Here is a 24,393-nt window from a genome sequence, read left to right as displayed (position 1 = left end):
CAATGCCACTGTCTGGTCCAAAATTACTGGAGGAATTTCAATTATTGCGGCCCAATGATGTGGACAAGGTGCTTGGAAGAGTACGTCCCACCACTTGCCTATTGGATCCTTGCCCATCTTGGTTAATAAATAACTCCAAGCACGGGATTGGGACCTGGATCTTGGAAGTGGTTAACGCTTCTCTGAGGGAGGGTCGAGTGCCTGCCCCTTTAAAGGAGGCGGTAATACGACCGGTCCTGAAGAAAGCGTCACTGGATCCAGAGATGGCCACTAACTATAGACCTGTGGCCAACATCCCGTTTCTGGGCAAGGTGTTGGAGCGAGTGGTGGCGGGACAACTCCAAGCACTCTTGGATGAAACTGATTATCTGGATCCTTTTCAGTCTGGCTTCAGACCCGGGTACAGTACTGAATCTGCCTTGGTCGCCCTGTACGACGACCTGTGCAGGGAGAAGGACAGGGGGAGTACATCTCTGTTGGTTCTTCTGGACCTCTCGGCGGCTTTCGAAACCATCGACCATGGTATCCTTCTGGATAGACTTGTGGGATTGGGGGTTGGAGGCACTGCTTTGCAGTGGTTCCGCTCCTATCTCGACGGTCGATTCCAGAAGGTAGTGCTGGGGGACCATGTCTCTACGTCATGGCAGCTATGCCATGGGGTACCACAGGGCTCCATTCTATCCCCTCTGCTATTTAACATCTATATGAAACTGCTGGGAGAGGTCATCAGGAGGTGTGGGCTGCGGAATCATCAATACGCTGATGATACCCAGCTTTACCTCTCATTCTCCACTAATCCAGGTGAGGCAGTGGCTGTGCTGAACCGGTGCTTGGCCGAGGTAAGGGAATGGATGAGGGCCAATAAACTGAAACTCAACCCAGACAAGACGGAGGTCCTGTTGGTTGGCGGATCGGGTTTCGGAGAGGGTGGATTTGACCTGGTCCTGAATGGTGCAACACTCCCTCTTAGGGATAAGGTCCGCAGCTTAGGAGTACTCCTCGACCCGGAGCTCTCTTTGGAAGCTCAGGTGACAGCGGTAGCGAGGAACGCCTTCCTTCAGCTTCGGCTGATTAATCAGCTGCGCCCCTACCTGGAGTACGACTGCCTGGCGACGGCGACACACGCGCTGGTGACTTCCCGCCTAGACTTCTGTAACGCGCTTTATGTGGGGCTTCCCCTGAAGACAGTCCGAACACTTCAATTGGTGCAAAATAGAGCTGCCAGGTTGCTGACGGGGACGGGGCGTTATGCTCACATGACTCCAGTCCTCCATCAGCTTCACTGGCTTCCCATTGAAGCCCGGGCCCAATTCAAGGTGTTGATTATGACCTACAAAGCCCTAAACGGCTTGGGTCCTGGCTACCTGAACGAGCGCTTACGTCCGTATATGCCCGACCGCCCTTTGAGATCTGCGGGAGAGTCCCTTCTCCGGGAACCCTCCATGAAAGAAATTAGGAGAGTAAGTACCCGGAGGAGGGCTTTCTCTGCGGTGGCGCCCAACCTATGGAATTCACTCCCCAAAGAGGTCCGCCTGGCACCGTCGTTACTGGTTTTTCGGCGCCAGGTAAAGACCTTTTTATTTAAACATCATTTCAATTGCTAAAACATATGATCTGGCCTGGGCAACTTCTTCTTCCTTCTCTTTCTCCTCCTGTATTTTTATTTTATACTGATAATTTTAATTTTGTATTTGTAAATCAATGTATTTTTTGTATTTTTATATTTAATGGTAATTTATTATGTACTATTGTATTTCAATGTATTTTATCATGTTGTAAGCCGCCCCGAGGTTTCGGCAAGGGGCGGCATAGAAATGTTATAATAATAATAATAATAATAATAATAATAATAATAATAATACTACTACTACTCTCTGGACAAGAAATGAATTTCCAGGACAAATAGATGGAAAAAATATTTATATTTATTTATTTACTTATATTGCGATTTCTATCCTGCCTGTTTCCTACAAAGGACTCAAGGCAGCGTACATCATCTCTCCTCCTCCATCTTATCCCCACAACAACAACCCTGTGAGGTAGGTTGGGCTGAGAGTCTGTGACTGGCCCAAAGTCACCCAGTTGGCTCCATGGCTGAGTGGGGACTAGAACCCAGATCCTTTGAGTCCCAGTCCCGTGCTCTTCACCACTACGCCACACTGGCTCTCTGTGTTAGTGTATACTCGCAGGGAGGTGCGTATACCCTCGCGTCCCTCCCTTGCTGTTCTCAGATTCTGGGATTAGGCTGAGATTTAGTGCTTTCTCAGCTGTGTCCCAGATTGCAGCCTGTTCCTTGTGTGACTCTCAGTATGCAGTGTGAGTTTCTGTTTGATCAGGGTTTACCCAGATCACATGTACTGGACTGAATATAGATTCAGGGGGAATCTGCCGTCAAACTGTCTTTGCTCTTCCAAGTTTGCAGTACAGTGCGTGGCCTGGTTTGACAGCATATATGCATCTGAAAAATGCATGCCAAAAGTGAGTACTTTTGAAAAATGTGCACAAATACACTTTAATCTATGGCTGAAGAATGCATGCATTTCAAACATGCACATAACTGTTGCATATATTTAGAAAATGCAAGCAAATTTAGAAAGATTGTGCAGATTTTTATGGGAGGGGGGAATTAAGCCCACAATCTGGTACAGACTCGACTTGAAATTGAGTCTCAAGATGGAATTTGGGGAATTCAGTGAGCTCAAGTTTTGCTGATTCAGACATCTTCAAATGTGATTACTGAAAACTTGCTAGGCTTTATCTGTCTAGCCCCCCCCTTCATTTTTTTTCTAATGCCAGCTCTCTAATCTATTTTCCCCTGACACTAGAATCAAATAGAAACATGCCTATCTTTGTCGGTTTCTTTGAAGCTGCATTCTAATTAGGGATGTGAAGTTTGGAGCAATTGGGAAGTAGAATGGAGCTGAACCAGAAAAAGTTTTAGAGAATATTAATTCTCAGAATTTCAGAAACTTTGGGAAATTCCAGCTTCCCCTGGAAATTTTTTTTCTGTTTTTTTTTTTTAAATTTCTGGCTTTCTCCTCCTTCCTTCCTTCCTTCCGTTCATTCATTTATTCATTGTGCAATACAAAACCAAAACCAAACCATACCATTGGAAAATAAAAAAGGAAAAAAAAAGATTAATGTAGTCTGAAAAGTTATAATTTTTAATTAGATTTTAAAAGATCCACAGTATTAGTTACATAGATATTACATATTCCTATATATTAATATATTACAGAACAGACTACTGCATTCATATATATACTGTAAACATGCTGTATTAGTATATTATAAAACATACTAGTATATAGCAAACTTACTGAAAATAATTATTCATAGACTTCAACAAAGGCAGTTCAAATATCCATATATTTATCCATTTGTAAATTATGCCTGAAGTCCATCTTTTCAAAAATTGAAATGAAATTGAAAGTTTCATTAAACCCTCTACCCATTGTGTTATTGCAAATAGCTCTTTATCCTTCCAATGCTGCAATATCAGTCTCTTAGCTGTCAAAGGAATGAAGAAAATCCATTTGCTTTGACTCTGCATTAAATTCTAAGAGGCGGATAGGTAATTCAAAAGGACATGTGTATCCTTAAATATTAAAGAACTTCACATCACAAGATTTTTCTGAATTATTACCTCCTTCCAAAAGGCAGGTATTGGGAGGAGGCATTGCCAAATGGAAAAGAGAAGCATCAGCATCGTTACACCTCCAACAACTGGCTGATTTGCTTAAGAAGCCCTCTTCAAAGAGGTGCCATTGTTTCTGTCATGTGCCATCTAGTTGTCATGGTGGCCTTTCCTGGGCAGCCCGGTTCACCTCTTGCAAACTCAAGAATGGGGCTTCCTTTATGGAGTCAGTCCATCTCATATTGGATGTCGTGGGATCCAGTCCATCCAAAACATTAATTTTTGCTGAATTAAGCAAAGCTTAAGTTCCATGTCCCCTTGCATGAGAGATTAAAGGAAACGCTCCATGAACGGGCAAGATATGGTGGTCTAATTCTTCCTTCTGTTCTTGGTCAAGATCCTGTGGAACATATTTGTTCATGGAAAATAATATTCATACACATGAAGTGTAGACCCATTGATCAGCCTCAATTAACACTTCCAATAACTCAGGCAGCTCTGAAGCTGTAAAAGCAGCAGGACCAAATCTGGATTGTAACGAAAGTTTCAGTTGCATATATTGCCACGCAGCTGTAGGTGGCAATCTTTATTTAGCAGGAAAAGCAGAATGTAGCAAAAATAAATAAATACACAAATAAATCACCAGGACTGACCAGTTGATCCAAAGTAAAAACCAGCCTGTCTTTTTACTTGCTGATTTTTAAAATCTGGATTTTGCCTTTAAGTTAATTTGGCACGAGAAAATAGATAAAACTCAAAATATATTCCACACTCAGTAGTAGCTAGAACTGGAGGAAGTATATTATTTATTTTGGTATGCAACCTACCTGGGAAGAGAATCCAGAAGTGAATGTATTCCAAAACTGATCCTTGCGAAGAATCTAATCTTCCACTTAGAAGACCAAAATCCAGTGCAAGTCAACAAGTAGGCCTGGTGGTACAAGGATAGGTCAGGAGGCCAAGTCCATCTTCTTTTGTCAGAGGTTTCATCCTTCTTGAAGATATTCATGGTGGAGTGGAGCTCTATAAGAATTTACAAAACAAAATATTAAGCCTCTGGAAAGACCTGCTTGGGCTAAATAAAGGGAAACCATGTAAGTCTGTCTGTCTGTGTATGATTAGTTGATTGGAGAGTGCCATAAGCTGATGTTAACTCATCTTGTAAACCCTCTGGATCCATGAGCAAGATTTCTAGTAGAAATCACCATTAATTAGCACTTGACAGACTTGCTAACCTTTTTGGACTCTCCTTTAATTAAAGCAGGGTGAGGTGAGAGAGGGAAAATGCTCTACCTGTGAGTAAGAGGATCATTCATTTTCATTCACAAGTATGTAAATATATCCAAACTGTATTATTATGAACAGCACTTAAGCTCTTACAAGATCATTGACCATGGCTGTCCTGCTTTGATGTAAGGCTGTTTCTTTTCATAACTGATAATTATTCACTTTTTATTCATCTCCCCCTTCACATATACACATTTTGTACAAAGCTGTAAATTAAACAAAGGAGAGTGATGCAAAATTATAGAAGCTTTCCTTGAGATTGGAGATGCAGGAACATCTTCATGGAGAATACAAACCCATCCAGAAAATTAAGATGAAATAAAATGCTTGTCATTGGGGATTAGACTTTGAATAACTGCATCTGACAGGGATGGCTGAAGTTCCAGCAGGAGAGAGGATGGGACAGGAGGCATCCTTGGTATGTAGGTAAACGTCAGTAAAGAACTGAGAGATGCCCTTTGCCTTCTGATGGGAGGAGGAGAGGGAGGAGAGGGTTACTTAAACAAAGGTCTCTTTATTCTACCAGATGATTGAATTTGTGCAAAGGTTTCTCTCTGCTGATGCAATCTGAACACCCAACAGCACAATGACCTCCACCAGCGTAGGGAACTGCTTGTTGGACCCAGGCCACGAGGGCTTCCCATCCAGCCTGCCACATCTTACCAGGTTGCACCCGCTCTCGGACCTTCTCCGCCATGTGTTCCTTCACCTTCCTTCATTGCCAGGTTGCTTGCATGCCTCTCTGGAGGTGGGGAAGGAAGCTCCCCATTTTTCAGTGCATACGAGAACAAAGAGAATAGGGAGCCGCAGAGAAAATGGTCTAAAGTATGGTTTTGGTGGTGTTTGTGAAGACCTGAGCAAGGCAGGACAGAAGGGGGGATAGAAAGACTGGGGCTAAGAGAAGAGCTGAGGTGAGCTGGGCTGGGGCGGTTTGCAGTGAGGGCAAAAGAGTGAAAGAGAGAGAGAGGAGAGAGGAAGAAGGATTGGGTGGGGGGCAAGAGGGGAGAGGAAGGATATCCTTTTATTGTACCCCCTTTTGGCTTTGTGCATGCTGACCTCTGGCTGGTGACCCCTCAGAGGTGTATGGAGAAATGAATGCAGCCCTCATGTTTCCTATCTCAGAATCACCCTGATTCCAAAATATCCTGTTCTGGGGATGGAAATGTGCAGTTTTGCAAGAACCAGGGCTTTTTTTGTCATAGAATGCACCGGAACGGCAGTCCGGCACCATTTTTTGACGGATTTTTCCAAGTGATTGTGAATCGCCCTGTCGGGCGCAGCAGGTCGGCGGCAAAAAGAATTAAAATAGTGCATGCGGGCTGCTTGTGTGTCCACACTGATTGTGAGGGCGCTGCTCAGCTTGGGATGCTGCTTGGCTTGGGATCGGTCGTGTGGTCGCACGCTGAGTGCTAACTGCCGGGAGCGATCATTATGTTTATGTGTGTGCAGAGTGACTGGCTATGTGCAAAAGGTAAATAAGTTCCTTATTTCAAAAAAGTTGGTGAATTGAAAATCTTTTTTAGTGTAAAAGTGTGACCCCAAGACGTGAGCTCCGGCACCTTTTTTTTTTTTTTACAAAAAAAGCACTGGCAAGAACATTTGTGCTGTTCAAACATTCAAGTCCTGCTAGGGTTGTGTTATGAATAATAATTGATAAAGTGCTTGATAATGATGTGGTAAGTAAAGTAAACAGTCAGGTGTTCCTAAACCACAAAGCCTAATCGAGCCTGGCCGTTTCTTCACTCACTATGAGAGGCATTCGCTCTGGAACTGTTTGCTGCTCCCCTTGCAGGAATCACCAGAATTCAAAGATGAAGGAGCTAGTCTAGAACCGGGGGTCCCTCTTCCTGTCAAGGATGTGGTGTTGTGAATGTTGCAGCAGAGGCAGTGCTGCAGGAAAATTGTTCCTTCTTTACTGGAGTTTTATTGAAACAAACTTCCTTAAAAGTCTCTTCCTAGTAAGGTTAAAAGGTAAAGGTTTCCCCTTGACATTACGTCCAGCCATGCCTGACTCTCGGGGGCGGTGCTCATCTCCATTTCCTAGCAGAGGGAGCCAGCGTTTGTCCGCAGACAGTCTCTGTGGTTGTGTGGCCGGCATGGCTAAACACCGAAGTGCACAGAACACTGTTACCTGCCCACCGAAGTGGTACCTTTTTACCTACCTGCATTTGCATGCTTTCGAACTGCAAGGTTGGCAGGAGCTGGGACGGAGCAACGGGAACTCACCCCGTTGGGTGGATTCGAACTGGTAACCTTTTGATCAACCAGCCCAGCAGCTCAGCAGTTTAAATCACTGCACCACCTGTTACATGGACAAAAAAATCTCCGAGATCATCATCACAGCTTGGCAACTGATTTGGTCCCAGAGTATGGAACTCAAAGACAACCATCTTCTACATTTGTGGTGCCACCTTCCTGATCCTGAGGATTCTTTTCCTACTCTGGGTAAGTGTTTAATTGCCATCGGCTTCAATAAGCTTCAAATAAGCTTCATGGGTGTTTCTGGAGAATCATAGAATCACAGAATAGTAGAGCTGGAAGGGGTCATGAAGGCCATCAGGTCCAGCCCCCTGCTGTTGCAGGACATCATGTTACACCATCCCAATCAGATGGCCGCCCAGTTTAACCTTGAATGACTCTACTGTGGGAGAGCCCACCACCTCTCCAGGCAGCTGGTTCCAGTTCCATATTTCTCTGACTGTGAGGAAGCTTTTCCTTATGTCCAGCCTGAATCTGGGTTGTCACAACTTGAACTGATTATTCCGTGTCCTACACTCTGGCATCAGCCAGAAGAGATCTTGACCTTCCTCTTTGTGACAGCCTTTGAGGTCCTTATGGAGGGATCTCATGTCCCCTCTCAGTCTTCTCTTCTCAAGGCTGAACATGCCCAGTTCTCTCAGCCTCTCCTCACAGGGCAGTGTTTCCAAACCCTGGATCATTTTTGTTGCCCTCCTCTGGACCCTTTCTAATTTACCTGCATCTTTCTTAAAACTTGGTGCCCAGAACTGGACACAATATTCTGGGCACATGATGGACTTAATTTTACAGTCCCTGAGAAGTACATTGTTTCTGTCCATGGAGAGCCCACCTTATTTGCTAACATCAAACGTAGCATTGCTAAAATGTGTGTCCGTTAGTGGCAAGCCAAAGCTATTCTGTCTCTCTTGGTCTCAGCTCTGAAGCCACATCAGAGCTGTTTGGCAACTCTGATATCACTCATTCCGTTATTTTGCCATTTCCCTCGGTGACAGCCATGGGGAGAGACGGAGCTTTGGTTTGGTGCCTCAAGCGGAAGACGGCCCACTGGGCTTCGTGGATGCCTCTATGAATGGCACATTTTGCCCTGCAGCTCGGCCCTTACCTGTTCTGGGCTGCAATGCTCTCCCCACCGCGGGGCAGCAGGCGCTGTCCTGGAGTTCAGCCCCTACTGGAAGGATTTCTATTTACCTGGGCATTTCCTGATTTTAACAGCTTACTCCGTGGATTTTCTTCGTTGCTCTTCTTGCCTTTGCACTGCCGCTTTTGCCTTGTTGATGTTTTTGCCTTTGAGAGTGGCTTTAATGCCTTCTGCACTGCTCAGTAATTTAATCATCCAAGGGAGAACATCAATATTTCAAATAAATGAATGACACAGAAATCATATTACAAAAGTTTAGCCCCCGAAGCAGTCACTGGGATGAAAAGATAATCAGGGAAGGGCACAGTGCGCGGACCGAAAGAAATAAATCCTGAAGCTCCCAGCATTTCCCGGGACTTTTGTGTGGGACTTTTGCTGACAAAAGGATTGTGCCCAAGACGGTGGGTACCAACTGCCCCTCCAGTCCATCAATGGATGCTCCCAGGGCATGGCTCGGATGCCACCTTGTTGATGGATGTGGGCGCGGTTCGTTCCCTGGGCCAGGCTGCTGACTCAGCTGTTCACAGGCCTTTAGAACAGTCCAGGCCAGTGACTCTCTCTGCAGTTTATGGCAGCACGTCCCATAGATCAATGGCCATCCATGTGAAGATGCCCAGTCAGCAGCTAGCTCTTTTGGAGGTCTGTTGCACGGAGAACGTGGAGTGTGGTGGAACGGACACCCTCATAGCCGAAAGAGGACTGCTGGCATGTCCGCTGGTCCTTGCTGCATCTGGACACTTTTTCTTACCTCTGAATAAGGCCCTGGGACCTCTGGGGCAACCCCAGTGACTGCTTTTTAGGATGGGAAAAGGTCAGTTTTCTTCCACCCTTCGATAAGCACAGTAGCCTTTGCTGGGAGATTAAAACTCCCACAATTTCTGTTTTCCCTGTCCAAAGATTTATCTGACAGCCACAGAAACAGTAATAATAATCCTCAATTATTAATGCTTAATGGTGCACAATAATAACCTTATACATATAATAATCCACAAATAATTCACCACCATGTAGCTAGCAAAAGGTCAGTATGCCTAGGTAACAATTCTACCAGCTATCCAATATGTCAGTACCACACAATTGCTCAAGTCCCACCCCTCCCTTTTTCATGCAAAGGACCCTCCCCCTCTCCCCACATTGGCATGCTTCAAAATCCAGCGGCTGGTAATTAGGGTGGGTTATAATTTGCAAGCTGTCCAGTGGTGCCAGGAAGTGAAACCTGGCTTTTTCTGGGGGAGTCGAATCAATCTGGATCTAGTCTAAACACAGAGATGTGCTTCAGCCTAATATGGAGTTGGAGGGGAGAGGAGGGGTGGGGTTTTTCCTATATTAAAATTTCGATGATGACAAGTCTTGTCGAGGTCAGATGGTAGTCTGTCAAAGTTGTACAGGGAAGTCAGGAATTCATTCAGTAAGAAATGAGAAGGCTTATTTTCCCCTGCTTGAAATCTACATTTGCTTATAAAAGCAGAGTCCTCTGGAGAATTTAAGGTCTGCTTTCAATCAGACTGGGAAAAATATTGCAAGAGATTTATTTTATTTTATTTTCCACACCTGCAGAATAGACTTTTTTAAAACTGTGTGTGTGTGTGTGTGTGTGTGTGTGTGTGTGTAAGGTCTGTCAAGAGACTTTGCAGACTTGGTCTTTTGAAATAAGCTGCATGGACTTCAGGAAGTCTGGGTTGTATGTGAAAACAGTACAAAGAACCTACATGTGGTTTTTGGCGGAGTGTTGATAGGAGGGTGCAGTATTGCTTGAATGCATAGCCCCTCTTGAACAAAAGCAACCGGAGGGATGCTTCTGAAACCCTCCCAATTTGTCTCACCTAATTGATAGAGTGGTAATTAACAAGGGCTGTGTCAAGGCATCTTCAAACCTGAGCACGGGGACAAGATGATGTACACTCCGTTCCATGTATAGAAGGGACTGTGTTTGCTGTTCCATGCTATGGTTGAAAATGACTTCACCTCTGGGAGTGGGCTTCTTCTAGGCATTTGAGGATGCCAAGCTCGCCTGGGAGGTGACGGGCCGGCTCCATGGCACACCCACCTCTATCCACCAACACTGGGTCACCAGTGGTGTGCCATCTTGCCCGACTCCCACTCCCTGGTGGCACCATCAAAGGACACGATCTGGCAGTGGTGTCTGTGTGCATCACTTGCACAGAGAGACATTTCTTTGCCCAAAGCCATTTTATTCCAACTGGAAATTGTACACTATCGAAACAAGGTGGGTGTATTGGACTGGGACTCTGGGAGATCAAGGTTCTAGTCCCCAGTTGGCCATGAAGCTCTCCCTCCCTCTCAGCCTAACCTACCTCACAGGGTTGTGGTGAGGATAGCATGGAGCAGAAGACTTTGCAAGCCATCCTGGGTTCCTCTCAAGAGGAAAAAAGGCAGGATATAAAAGCACTACGAAGATGATGAAGATGGGTGACCACACAGGAATAAACTGATTAATGCAGGACATCATTTCAAAGTAACTCTGATTTTTACTCTGCCTTAGTGAAGCTGGCTACCCTCCAACATCTCACTCTCTCCATGCTTGGGGTGATGATAATCTTTGCTGCTATTTCCATTCAAAGGTCACAGATCTTCCCCTCCGGTTTTGTCTGCCCCGCATCCTGCAAGGCAAGTGAAGGCGAAGATGCTGTCTGAAGGCCTTTTCGTTAGGATGCTTTGTAGTGCTCAGGCTTTCTAAACACACCTTTAGGTCATCTATAATGCATCTTTTCCAGCTAAGCTGACCCTTCAGTTCCCCCACAGAACTCGACTGGGTTGCCCATATTTTATGTGGCTTTCACCCAGAGCATTTGGAATGCTCCTGAATATTCCATAGCATCCCAGCAGTTCAGCCTCTTAGGGGAGGGAAACAGAAGGAAAGCAAGATGTCATATACATGATGCACGTGGGGGGTTGTTTTGCCAACTCTTGGTAAGGCTCTCGCTTATCTTTAATTAATTACATCTAATCATCAGTTAAGTTTGGGTATGTGACTACCTATTGGTAAACACAGCAAGATCGCTTTTTGTAGCAACCTAGAGGTAAAACATGATCTGTACATAATACTTGCTATTCATTTTTCTTGTCCCATATGTCATGTTACTAATGAATAATGAGTCTTTAATAACTAAATTTATAACTTCAGGCAAGTAATTTCTCATCACGTTAAACAGCATAAAAGACTAATTAAGATACTCGATGGAATTCTGTTCTGACAGCTGTCTACCTGTCTCCTATGTGGGTCTTCAAACAGAGCTAATTTCAGCTACATGTCTTTCTTCTTGCATTGCTTCCAAAGCCTCTGGCTGCAGAGGCCAACTGCTTGCCTCTTTTCTTGCGGTCTAGCTTCAGTAACTTTTGACAAAACAAATTTGAAAAGTCATCTGGCCGGGGAAAAGGAAGCAAACGTGTAATCTAAGAAACATTGTTTTTTGGTTTACAAATGAGCCACATGCAGAAAGTCAACCAAAGTAGGAAGTGGAAAAATTAACTTACTGTACTAGAACTAGGGAGGTGTGCAGAATCTGCTTTGGGGGTGGGAATCTGTGGGATTCCTTGGACTTAGCTCCCCCACATCTGGTCCGCTTTGTTGTGTCCTTGGGCCCAAGTTCCTGCGAATGCTTCATGGGTGCTCATCCGGAATCAAGCTCCATCCACTGCACAAGCAGTGCCCCTCTTGCACATCACCCACAGCCACCCCTGTTTATTCCGCACATGAGCTTTTCAAATGCACATATTTTTGCAAGCAATTGCACCACTAAAATTGTGCGCATAGTTCCAAGTATATCTTTCTTTTTTTGGTACATAGTGTTTCAAATGTCCATGTTTGTTTGCCTTCTTCTTTTCCTCTTTAGTGAACTGAGTTGCAAACTTCAGGAAAGTATGGATTTGTCTAAATACTTTCTGATTCATGTTCACTTCAGTTTGAGGAGCGTGGATTCAACAGTTCACATTGAAATATGAACTGACTGGACTTCTCTTTGAGCCCTGTTGCAGATCTGAAAAGCAGGACAGGGTCATATTGGAAAAAGCACCTGTTCTCATTTTATTTTTGGGATCATATTTAATAGCAAAGCTGTATGGTTCCAGGTGTTTTGCATGGCCAGCTCTTAAAAAGCTCTACCTGTATTCTGGGAGAGTGATAATTAAGAAAAAAATGGACAAGGAGTTTAGCAGTTGTGTGCATAGAAAGAAAGTGTGTCTTGGGAGATGGTAGGCTACAAAAAGAACCAGGCATGGTGACTTCATGGATGTGGAAGGAAGCAGAAAGAGGGAAGATGAGGAGTATCCTATGTTGCTTCGCCATAGTCTAGGGTGTGAAGGCCATTTCATAACTCTGGAGTTTGTATTCAGATTTGAAATAGGGTCTATAAACAATATTGAATTTTATTCAACTGGCCAGTCAGCCATGTAAACGAGTTAAAGAACATGTTCTAAATCATGACAGTGCCGTACATTCTAAGTAGAGATTTAATGTTCTCTCTCTCTCTCTCTCTCTCTCTCTCTCTCTCTCTCTCTCTCTCTCCCCCCTTCTGGAATTATTTGCCCCAAACATAGCTGGCTCCAGAGGGCAGCAAGGTGGAACACATGCCAAATCCTAAAGGCCAAGGGGGCCTTACTGAGGAATCCGGTGGAGATGGACAACTTCTTCAAAGCAACACACTCCTTGCTAATTGTTGCCAAACTGTGCTTGTATTCTCAGGATGTTCTTCCAAATGTTTTATTTATTATTTATTTATTAAAACATTTCTATGCCGCCCCATTCGCTGAAGCCTCGGGGCAGCTCACAACATAAAATTAAAATACAAGAAAATGTTCTTCAGCTCACAACATAAAATTAAAATACAAGAAAATGTTCTTCAGTTCCCAAAGCGCAATTACAAGTAAGTTTTCTAAATAAAGCAATCAGTTAATGAAAAGTTCTTGGAGGACTGCAGAAAGAAACAGCAAAAGAACTGGTGAACTTTTTGGACTGTTTACTCATTTGCCAAGAATCAAGAAGAAACACAACATTCCAGTCTTTTGGAGGGATGACTGAGAATTTCCCTTGCTTGTGATAAGAACTTAGCAACATTCAGAAATTTCCCAATAAACAAACTGGACCTTGAATATAGGGGAAAAAGCAAATGGACAGATGCATCCATCTGGACACATGAACTTTGAGTGCTTGGCTCTTAGAAGTCTGGGTCTGAATTCCTGTCTTAAAACCTGTAAGTGCTGACTTCAGGCTATGAGCTCTTTTTAATGACATGTTCCTTATCTTTAACACATAGAGGTATATTTTGGTCCTTCCCTGTACCTACTGATGTGGCAATTGTGGATGAGTGAGAATATTGTACAGTGTCTTGTTTGACTAAGAAGTTGATTTTTTTAAAGCAATCAAATAAGGAAGCAAATAAAATCAGTAGATTCACCCACCCTGGGCAACAGCTCGGCACCCTCAAAGGTAGCTTCAAGGAAATGATGCAAGGATTTGCGGCCAAATAACTATCCTATTTGTTAACAATTTTGTTCCCTACCCTTTTGTGGTACGTGTTATTACTGAGCTTATTTTGTCACATTTATTCCCACAGCTCTGGGCTCAGTTTACTGGTGTTTTATGGTATGGGATTTCTATCCATAGTAATTCTATGCCAATAGCCCTGAGCTGTAGCCACCCCTAATTAACCAAACGAGGTCCGTCGGTCGCCGTTACTGGGGATGGCCCTTGTTCTGCCACCAGAACTAGAGCGATTCCACGTCCATGGGAAGGCAGCAGCGAAAAGGTTAGTACAGCATCTGTAGGAGTTGGAGTCACATTGGGAGCAATTGAGGGAGGAAATGGCCCAGATTTATTGGCTACATTAAAGATCCTGCAGATCTCAGGGATACCGAGGTGTCGTGGAGACATAGCTAATAGGGTTTTTTTTTTATTAGATTATTGTCAATCTCCTGCACCTGTTTCTGAAAGGGGGAAGGCGCACTTAGTTTGCTCACAAAACCCCTGGAGCATAGAGGCATCAAAGAGAGTCTCTGCAAACTGAGCTTATTGGAGGAAAATGCTTTCCGGGCATCTCACTCTTAACAACTTGGCATACATCTCAGAAACTTTGTTGCTGACTGAAAAAGGAAGAATAGGAGCTTTTAGAGGAACACGCCGCACTGCCATGGCTGTGGCTGTTCAGGGCCTGCCTGCCCTTCTCCGTTGTTGGTGTTCTGCACCGGCAAGATCACCAACTTATGGGGACCCCATAGGGTTGAAGCTCTCCAAAACGGCCTATCCATGACAGCCCTGCCAAGCTCTTGTAAATTCCATTCCCTTTCTTCCAGGATCAGCCATAGCTTCTCATGAGCCACACAGCCAAAGGCCTTGCTGTAGTGTCTAAAGACAGGCAGGCCTTCTTCTGAAATTCTTTGGTGCGCTCCAGGGGCCTCTGCCTTTTCAGAGTCCAGCTCAAACATCAGGCATTTCTCAGCCCTTCTCTATGCCTGCTCCAGGCATCCTTCTTGCCCCCTGCGCTCAGTGCATCGGCCTTCTCACTGCTGTTCGCACCAGTTGCGCCTGCTCATCATTTCCTCCATACTTGACAGGTGGCATGGTAACTGTAGCGCATCTTATGCCAACTATTGCCCAGTCCAGAGGGAGATGAAGAATCCGTTTGCAGTTGCGAAGAGGAGGAGCACATCTAGTGGACTCTTCTCAGTGGGATCCCTTGAGGAGGTGGGTCCCTCTTAGGAGCACTGTCCAGGAGCCTCTCCACACCTGCTCTTCGTGCTGGCCTGAAGGCACCAGATCAGGCAAAGCTGAAGGGTGACCACAGAACTGTCCACAGGTCCCAAGTAAAGGCAACCTTCACCATTACAGAATAGCTCCAGTTAGCGCGGCAGTGAGTGAGGAAGGCCTTTCCGGACCCACGCTCTCCTCTTGCCCTTCCTGTGGTCACCATCATCTCCTTTGAAGGCTCTGGCTGTGGCAGCATTCGAAATGCGTGACTGTGCTCATTTCAGAATTTCTTGTACTCAGATTTATGTTAGTTCTTCCTCTCCTGACTCTGAAGAACTTTGTGGTGAATGCTGGTAAGTTCTTATCAAAACCAAATGGAAAGGATCATGTACTGCATGCCACAGAGCTATCAAAAATTAGTAACCTGATCGAAAAAGGAAGTGCACACTTAACAAAACACAAAAATGAAGATGCGGAGATATTGAAGCCCAGACTTTTATGAGCCAAGCATTCAACATTTCAGGTCTAGATGGACGAATAGGTCAGTTCTGGGCTTTCTCGCATTCACAATTTTTAAATCTAAAGTTCCTTTTGTCCTGAATATGGAGAACATCTGGCATTTTGGTAAATTCATGACAAAACTGGACCAAAATGAATCTGCCCCTATCCTTACTTGAGATCCAGACACTGCTTTCTCCTCCAGTATTGGCCACTGATTTGCTCAACATCCTTCAAGTCGGAAAGATGCTCTTCCTCCTGTACCTCCCCATTTGCACTCCCCACCATCCCGGATGTTAATGTTCCCCCCAAAAGCTCATAACCAGCAACCAGGATGATGAAGGGGAGAGTGTTTTGCCTTGTTTCTCATTCTTAAACAGCTTTGATTTGTTTGCAAATATGTCAATACATTCGTTGGCATTTCTAAAGTGGAAGGATGGGCTAGTAACTAATTGCAAGGGATCAGTGCATCTGTTAGCTTCTTCTCTCCTCCATAATGAGTAAATTGAATATATTACAGAAAGAAAGAAAACCTCTATATGGAAATAACAGATTCCCGATTTTAACATAGCTTGCTTTTCTGCAGCATTTTTATCATTTGTGTTACAGAGCACAAATACAACTCTGTATTCAACTTAGGAAGAAAACAACCTTGGGAAAGAAGATACTTTCCAAAGGAAGTCTCCAAACAAATGGAATGAGAATCAGCGCCAGTATCAGTGTTTGCAAAGGTAGAGCAATGCACATGGGGAGTGAAATAAAAAATCTAACTTCGCACAGGTGGGATCTGAGCAGCTGGTGACTGAACAAGGAAACAGTCTTGGGGTTATGATGGGCAGCTTGATGAAAATGTCAACCCATTGTGGATCTGCTGTGAAAAAGGTGAATTCCATGGTGGGCACAATTAGAAAATTAATTACAACAGAAGCTGCTCATCTCATAATAACTATATAAATCTGTAGAGTGGCCACACTTGGAATAGCAAGTCCAGTGCTGGTCCCCATACCTCCAATAGAATATCGTTGATGTAGAAAAGGCATAGAGAAGGTCAACCGCATGACCAAGGGATTGGAGTGGCTCCCTTATGAGGAAAGATTACCATGTTTAGGGGCTGTTTGGCTGTCAAAAATAGACGGGTAAGCCGATAGTGTTGCATGCAATTGCCAGTGTGGTGTAGTGGTTAAGAGCATGGGACTGGGATTCAGGCGATCCGGGTTTGAGTCCCCGCTCGGCCATGGAGCCAACTGGGTGACTCTGGGCCAGTCACAGACTCTCAGCCCAACCTACCTCACAGGGTTGTTGTTGTGGGGATAAGATGGAGGAGGAGAATGATGTAAGCTGCCTTGAGCCCTTTGTAGGAAAAGGCAGGATCTCTCTCTCGAAAAACAAACAAACAAATAAATAAATACATGGTGTGGGGGAAAAAACATAGGGAAAAAATGTAATTCTTTGCACAGTGCATGGTTAATTTCCTCCCACAAGATGAAGGGGTGGACAGGGATGTGGGAGGGATCTGTCTGGGGGGTGAGAATCCATTGGATTCCCTGGACACAGTTCCCCAGACTCCATCCTGCTTTCTTTTGGCGGTTCGTCCAGCTTCCTGGAAGGCACACTGAGCTTTCACATGGGCACCTGCTAGGGAGCGAGGCCACACGAATGCAGCACAGGTGGTCAGCCATGGAGCTGTGGAGGAAGCTTGAAGGTGGCACAACTGGACTTCCACGGGGGTTCTCAGACCTTCTCTTAGCTGGGTTCACTTCCTAAGTGAGGGCTGAGCACGGGAGGAAGACCAAGGAGCATTGCAACCCTAGTGAGGGCCACCCACCTGGAAAACTTAAAAAGAGGATTCAGCATGCTTACGTCGTAAGGCGGTCACTGGCCACTAGTTCTGATGGCCATGTGCTACTTCCAGGATCAGCAACAGTGCGCCCCTCAGTCACTGGAGTACGTGATTTGGGGGATGCTACGGCATCCTCCTCCTCCTTCCTCTTCAGCCTTCTAGAACAAAAACAACGAAGCATCCACCGATCCAGGGTTCCAGGCTGGAGAATGCTTGAATGCTTCCAATGCTTGAAGAATTTACTGTTTGTGACTTTCAATAGACACGGTCCTCATCCACCCCTTCTGGGCTGAAGTGGAGGTGGAACTTGATTATCCTCTGGACTTCGCATCTCCCAAATGCCTCAACACAGTCCACACTACAGAAAGAAAGAAAGAAAGGAAGGAAGGAAGGAAGGAAGGAAGGAAGGAAGGAAGGAAGGAAACATTTCACTTTTTAAAATGAAAAAGCACATTTTGAGAGAAATACGTATTTAGACATGTGTATCCTGAGAGAAAACATTTAAAAACAAATGTTTCAGCTCACATTTTAATGTGAATGTCTCTGTGTGCACTTAAATCACAGCATATATTTGCCTCGAAGAAACAGCAAATGCATTATCCTGTGGAAATGAAATGGAATAGGCATGTGACTGAGTGCAAACAACTGAAGGTAACCTGGAGCAGAAGTAGACCACCTACCCGCCAAGCCCCGGCCAAGGCTGTGGTCCACCATATGGTGAAATTGAGGGCCCCTGGTGAACATCCCACACTTCTTTCCAACATTAGCATTTTTTTTATACTGCCCATAGCCAAAGCTCTCTAGGCAGTTGACAGCAATAATCACAGAATCATACACTCAAGTCACCCATCCCACTTCTGCCCAGGCCTGACCCTGCTTAGCTTCCAAGATTAGGCAGGAGCAGGCACTTCAGGCTACATGGAAGCTACATGTGAGAAGCTGTGCTGGCACTGGTGTTGCACCAGCGGGGAGGGACCTGGAATACTTTTGGGCCATGCCTGAGGTGGCACATCCAAAGCTGCTTTGTTTTTCTGACATATAGTCAGTCCGGTGAGGTACCGGTAAGGCGAAGCCCCTCCCGTTGTCTTCAGTGGAAGGATGGTGACAAATGGACCTCCTCCACCTTCAACACTGGCTATGAAGCAATGGCGGAGCAACAGTTTTACTTCGTGGACCTTCCTCTCTGCTCCTGTGTGACAAAGGAGACTCTGCTGCAACTCAACCATACTTAATTGAGGATATTATGATGATTATGATTATTTCATTTCTATACCATTCCATAGCCAAAACTCTGTGGGCAGTTTACAACAAATCACATCAAAGTTTTGCTTTTGGATGGTACATCTCTTCCCCCTTGCTTCTAGCAGACATCACAAAATCATAGAATCACGGAATAGTAGAGGTGGAAGGGGCCAGAAGGCCACTGAGTCCCTTCTCCTGCTGTTGTAGGATACCAAGTCACACCATCCCACTCAGGCACTTTTGGACGGTCTCTAGGGAAGGAGAGCCCACAACTTCCCCAGGGAATAGGTTCCATTGTTGTACTGCTCTGGCAGTGATGAAATTTTCCAGGTGTCTAGTCTAAGTCTGGTTTCTTCTCATGTGAGTCTGTTATTCCATGTCCTGCACTCTGGAATGAATGGGAAGAGATATTGTTCTTCCTCTTTGTGGCAACCGTTCAGGTCCTGGCAGAGTGCTATCATATCTCCCTTCAGTCTTCTCTTTCTGAGGCTGAATTGGATACTGTCAATGTGAGTGCAGGTGTTTAATTGAAGGTGTGATGGGTTTTATGTGCTGAATGTCATATTTGCTTGAACAGCATCCTGCTAAGAAATTTTCCTAGTGTAAAGGACTGTGAATGCTTTTGGATTGCTTGGCCTTTCCAGTGATTCATTTATGAAGTGTGTACGTGTATTACATCCATCGCCTGCCATTCTTCCTTCCAAGGAATTCAAGGCAGCTTACAGACTTTTCTTCTTCTCAAACTTATCCTCACAACAACAGCAAACCCTGTGAGGTAGTCTGTGGCTGGCCCGAAGTCACTCATTGAGCTCCATGGCCAGGTGAGGACTAGAACCCCAATCTCCTGAGTCCCACAATTGTGTGTTGAAGAATGTGGAGGCTATGGGACTACAATATGGTTGTGAAAGTTGGTTGGACCATAAGGAAGGCTGAGCACTGAAGAATTGAGGCCTTTGAATTGTGGGGCTGGAGGAGACTCCTGCAAGTCCCTTGTTTGGCAAGGCGATCAAACCAGTCAGTCCTAGAGGAGATCAACCCTGACTGCTCCTTAGAAGGCCAGACACTGCCAGATTGACTTTGTCATTGAAGGAGAAAGAAGATACTGATTTCTATCAAACCTCGGACTCTTTTTATTATTGGCTAGAGAAACGGGACTTTGTATAGATTCAAATATGTTTTTATGTTATCATAAAAAGAAAAAATGTGGGGGCTGACCTAGCAGGTCCGATGTTTCTGATGACTGATGTTGTTTTTAGTTTTTCTTTGTATTAGGGTTATTTAGAATAAAACTTATTAAAAAATTGAAGGCCAGATACTGAAGATGAAACTCAAATATTTTGGCCACCTAATGAGAAGGAACAACTCACTGGAGAAGACCCCGATACTAAGAATGATTGATGGCAAAGGGAGAAGGGGAGGGCAGAGGATGAGGTGGCTGGATGGAGTCACTGGGGCAGTTGGTGTGAGCTTAAGTGGACTCCGACTCCGGGGGATGGTGGAGGACAGGAAGGCCTGGAGGAATGTTGTCCATGGGGTCGCGATGGGTCGGACGGGACTTTGCGACTAACAACAACAATGGGGCTACAATGGAACTCTTTAGGCAGTTAAAGATCAGCTTGAAGAGATATTGATGTGAAAACTCTTCCTGGCTGGATTTGGCTAAAGTGCCATCATTCAACACTCAGGAAGAGTGATGGGTCACTCCATAAAACCAACCGTAGTTCATCATATTTGGTGTCATCCTTCATCCCTCCCTGCTTCCCCCCACCTTTTTTTTGAAAACTCATTTTTCAATTCCTTTGAAAAACAACGCACACCCATCAAGTGTTTCAGCAGTATTTCAAGCATGTGTTTTGCTAGGCATGCAATTTTCCTCCAAGATGGCAGACTGAATAGAAAGAAGACAAGAGGCAATGCCGGTATTTTTCAATATCAACCGTGCAGAACGTTTTAGCATTCTAGCAAATTATTCTGTCTAATCTTTCTGTCACATCAAAGGTGAGGTGATAAATTCACTGGGGGATATTCAGCGGTGAGGATGGTGAAGTGTCTGCACATCTTCTCTTTACTGATACAGCTCCCAACGCTTCCAGGCCCCTGTAAAACCACCACTTTTCCTCCCTGCTGCAGGAAAAGAAAGAAAGGAGTAAAGACCGGGAAGCACATTGCGATTGATTTTCCAATTCCGCACACCCCAGGGTGTAAATGTGATTAGCAGTAATTGGAGAAGTTCAACAACTGTTAATTTTGCCTTTCTTTGTTGTATTCACTCTTTTAAAATATTAACGAAATGCGTATGTAGGCCAGGATGAAACTGAACAAAGGATACATATTAAACCAGAGCAGTGGGGCCCCGATGAACCTGTCCGTGAAAGAAATGTGACGTGTCCTTTTTGAGCAACAGCGATGACAACAAATGCATCTCAAAAGTTAAGAAGCACCTGCAGAATATTAAAGCCACGCGGCCTCATAGCTGCATAGACGAGTTTCTGGGCTGAACCACTTTGGGCAGCCGTGGGGAAGTCGCCTCCGTAAAAGGATCCAACTCATTCCCCTAAAAACGGGCTCCTAATGCAGAGAAAAGCAACCTGGTGCAGAGAAGGCCAGGACGGAATTTTCCTCTTGACACTCTGACGTGATGTTCAGCCTCAGCCTCCAGATCACTTACGTGCTACAGTCCAGGAGGGGGTCACATCTGAATCTTGCCTGTTTCCAGATGGCCACACATTTATATACCACCCCAATAGCCTGGAGGGCTCTCTGGGTGGTTTACAAACATTAAAACCCCAAATACATTGTCAAATCCTAAGCAAATTAATTGATTATTTAATTAAAAGCTTTCGTATGCCATCCTATTATACAAAAATCTCAGGACGGCTTACAATATTTAAAAGAACAAGAATTTCTAATAAATAATAGAAAAAGAACAAAACAATAAATCACCAAATAAGCAGAACGACTGAAGGTTAAAAATTGTTAATTTTAGAAAACTGTTTAAATAAAAAGGTTTTGACCTGATGCCGAAAAGAGTATAAACTTGGCGCCAGGCATCCCTCTCTGGGGAGTACATTCCAGAGTCTGGGCGCCACAGCAGAGAAGGCCCTCCTCCGAGTTGATGACCTTTTTATCTCTCCTAGAGAGAGTTCCCAGAGCAGAGCTTCTCTTGCAGATCTTAAGGGGCATGAGGGTGTATAAGGAAGGAGACGTTCCTTCAGGTATCTAGGTCCTAAGCTGTTTAGGGCTTCCCTGGGTCCCAATCCCCTTTCCTAACTGCCAATTGTCTGCTGGTTTCCTGGCTTTTGCACATCCTATTCTAAAGGGCAGGACCTGCTCTGTGAAGGTGGGAAGGAGTTTAAGTGAAAAATGGCAGTATTTTGGGCATGCTCCCTTTTGCCTTTGATTCTGTTCCTTTTGCCTCTCGCCCGACCCATTACTAGAAGGGGGCCCTCAAGAGTGTCAGTCTTATGGAGGTCCCAGTGCTGAATGATCAGGGTCCCTGTCTGCATGCCAGCTCTTCAACCCAGAGCCATCGTTAGGCTGTGCATCCTCCCATTCCAAGCTCGTTGCTAAAGGATCTTGACTTCTGTGCAGGAATTCACATTTGGCTGAGCTGGGTGTTCTTGCTAACTGTCGCCTGCCCACCCTCCCCAGCCGCTTTGGCTTCGGTACTAAAGATTACCCTGGAAGATATTTTGAGTGTTTTTCTCTGCAACAGAAATGGAGATCAGAGATCTGTGGGTGGGATCATTTCCCTTTCCAGTAAAACCTGACACTTGGAACCCTTTGATAATTAATCTCTCCAAGCTGTTCTGATGGATAGGTGGGTTTTTTTTTTTCTTGAGTGGGGAAAAAATGAGCACAACTTCTTTCTATTTAAAAAAATGCTTGAAATGACATTTTCCAGCTAGAATAATTTCTTCATGTTAAATGTTCCACACACCTCTAGCGCTGTCCTTCTTCGAAGAATTAATGACCATGCTGTTCATTAAAAGCTTTTCTGTGAGGGAGAGGTGGAGAGGGACAGAGAGAGAGAGAGAGAGAGAGAGGGAGGGAGAGAGAGAGAGAGAGGTCTTACATTCCATTTGGACAAAACCCAACAGTTATATTCACATACGACTTGACTATTTCCAGTCTGATGTAAAATCGCCACACGCTTTTAGCTTCCTTTGCTGCCAGTCTCCAGTTTAAACCCCCTTTTTTATTATGACGGCAAAATTGATGGGCTGTGTTTATTTAACTTTATAGTTAGCTTGCATGGCTAACTGTGGAGCTTTGAAGACTTTTGTTCCCCATGGACTTAAAATGCAAACATTACCCCAGTTTCTGAATCCAGGCTACTGTGAGTTAGAACCGTGCCACATGGAGGAATATCACCTCAGATAATTGCATTGCTGTTTGCGCCGCAAACGTGACTCTCTTGCCAGCAATAATAAAAACAAATGAGCTTGTATTTCTTTAATGACAAAGGCTCCCCATGTGTTAATTTGGCGCTGCATAATAGTGTGACTTACCAGGCACAGCTGGAGAAATACGGAGGAGTGCAGGAAGAGGACAGTCGCAAAAGGTAACGCTCCAACCCAGGTGTTGATTTTTCAGAAGGACAAAGCTGCAGGCGACAGAGGGGACCTGGAGATCATCTATCCTGACCCCTCTGGACAGACAGGCAATTCTCCAGAGCCAACCAGCTCCGACTGGCCAAACAAGGCACCCTAGAACAGGGCCGGGCAGAAAGTAGATCCCCAGATGTTTGAGAGCTCAGCTCCCAGAATTCTTGAACCTTGGCCTTGCTGGCAAGAGCTTCTGGGAGCCACAGTCCAGGCGATGTGGGTTCACATGGAAAAAGGTGGACAGGCTCTGAGCGCTCCAGTTCTCACATGACGCTTTAGGTTGGTGTTAGCGTACAGCATCTTAGGGCAGCTGTTGGGATCCCAGGGCCCAGGGGCTTAGGATGCCTCCCCCTCAGATTATCCCTCCCCCCCCATCACATGGTTCCAACAGAGCTGAAGGATGAAGCTGGGAGTTTGGGTTTTAATTTCCCAGAATGCCCTGAAGAGATGCTGCATCGGAAGCATTGTGGAAATTAGAGCTGCCTAGAGAGGTGGTGGAGACATTAGACACTCTAGAGACATTCAAAAAGAAACTGGGCAGACCTCTGAGTGGGATGGTGTAAACCGGTGTCCTGCAACAGCAGGGGGTTGGACCTGATGGCCTCCTTGGCCCCTTCCAACCCTACTCTTCTATGTTTCTCCAATCCTCATGGGTCACTTCTTCCACTGAAGGATATATGGCACAGGAGGAGAGAAGGCCGAACTGCTCCAGCTGGGGAAAGAGACATCCTGTCTAAACTGTGGAAGGCTGCTCTGGAAACATGAAAATGCTCAAAGTAATGAGACCATCCAGAAAGAAACTGGGAAGCCCTCTGAGTGGGATGGTGTAACTTGGTGTCCTGCACCAGTGGGGTGGGGGGACCCAATGGCCTACATGTCCCCTTCCAACTCTACTGGTCTATGATTCTTGATTCACCAGCCACCATTTTAATCACTTTAGAATATTTTACAATAATGTTTTATTCTTTTTCTCTTTTTCCATCTTTTTGTTTTCCACCAGCATCTCTTTAGATGTGTCAGTTATAAATAAATACATACATGAAATAAAGCCTTGTTCCACACACAGCCCGTGATTTTGCAAGGCCGAAGCCCTGCAACTACTTGTCCAAGGCTGTATTCATTGACTTGCCCCATGCACTAGTCATCTGCAGAGGCATGCTGGGAGTTGTAGGCCCTTTTTCT

Source organism: Varanus komodoensis, unplaced genomic scaffold (genome assembly GCF_004798865.1).
Source record: "Varanus komodoensis strain SLA01 unplaced genomic scaffold, ASM479886v1 scaffold22, whole genome shotgun sequence".
NCBI classification, from domain to species: domain Eukaryota; kingdom Metazoa; phylum Chordata; class Lepidosauria; order Squamata; family Varanidae; genus Varanus; species Varanus komodoensis.
This window is presented reverse-complemented; position numbering follows the sequence as displayed.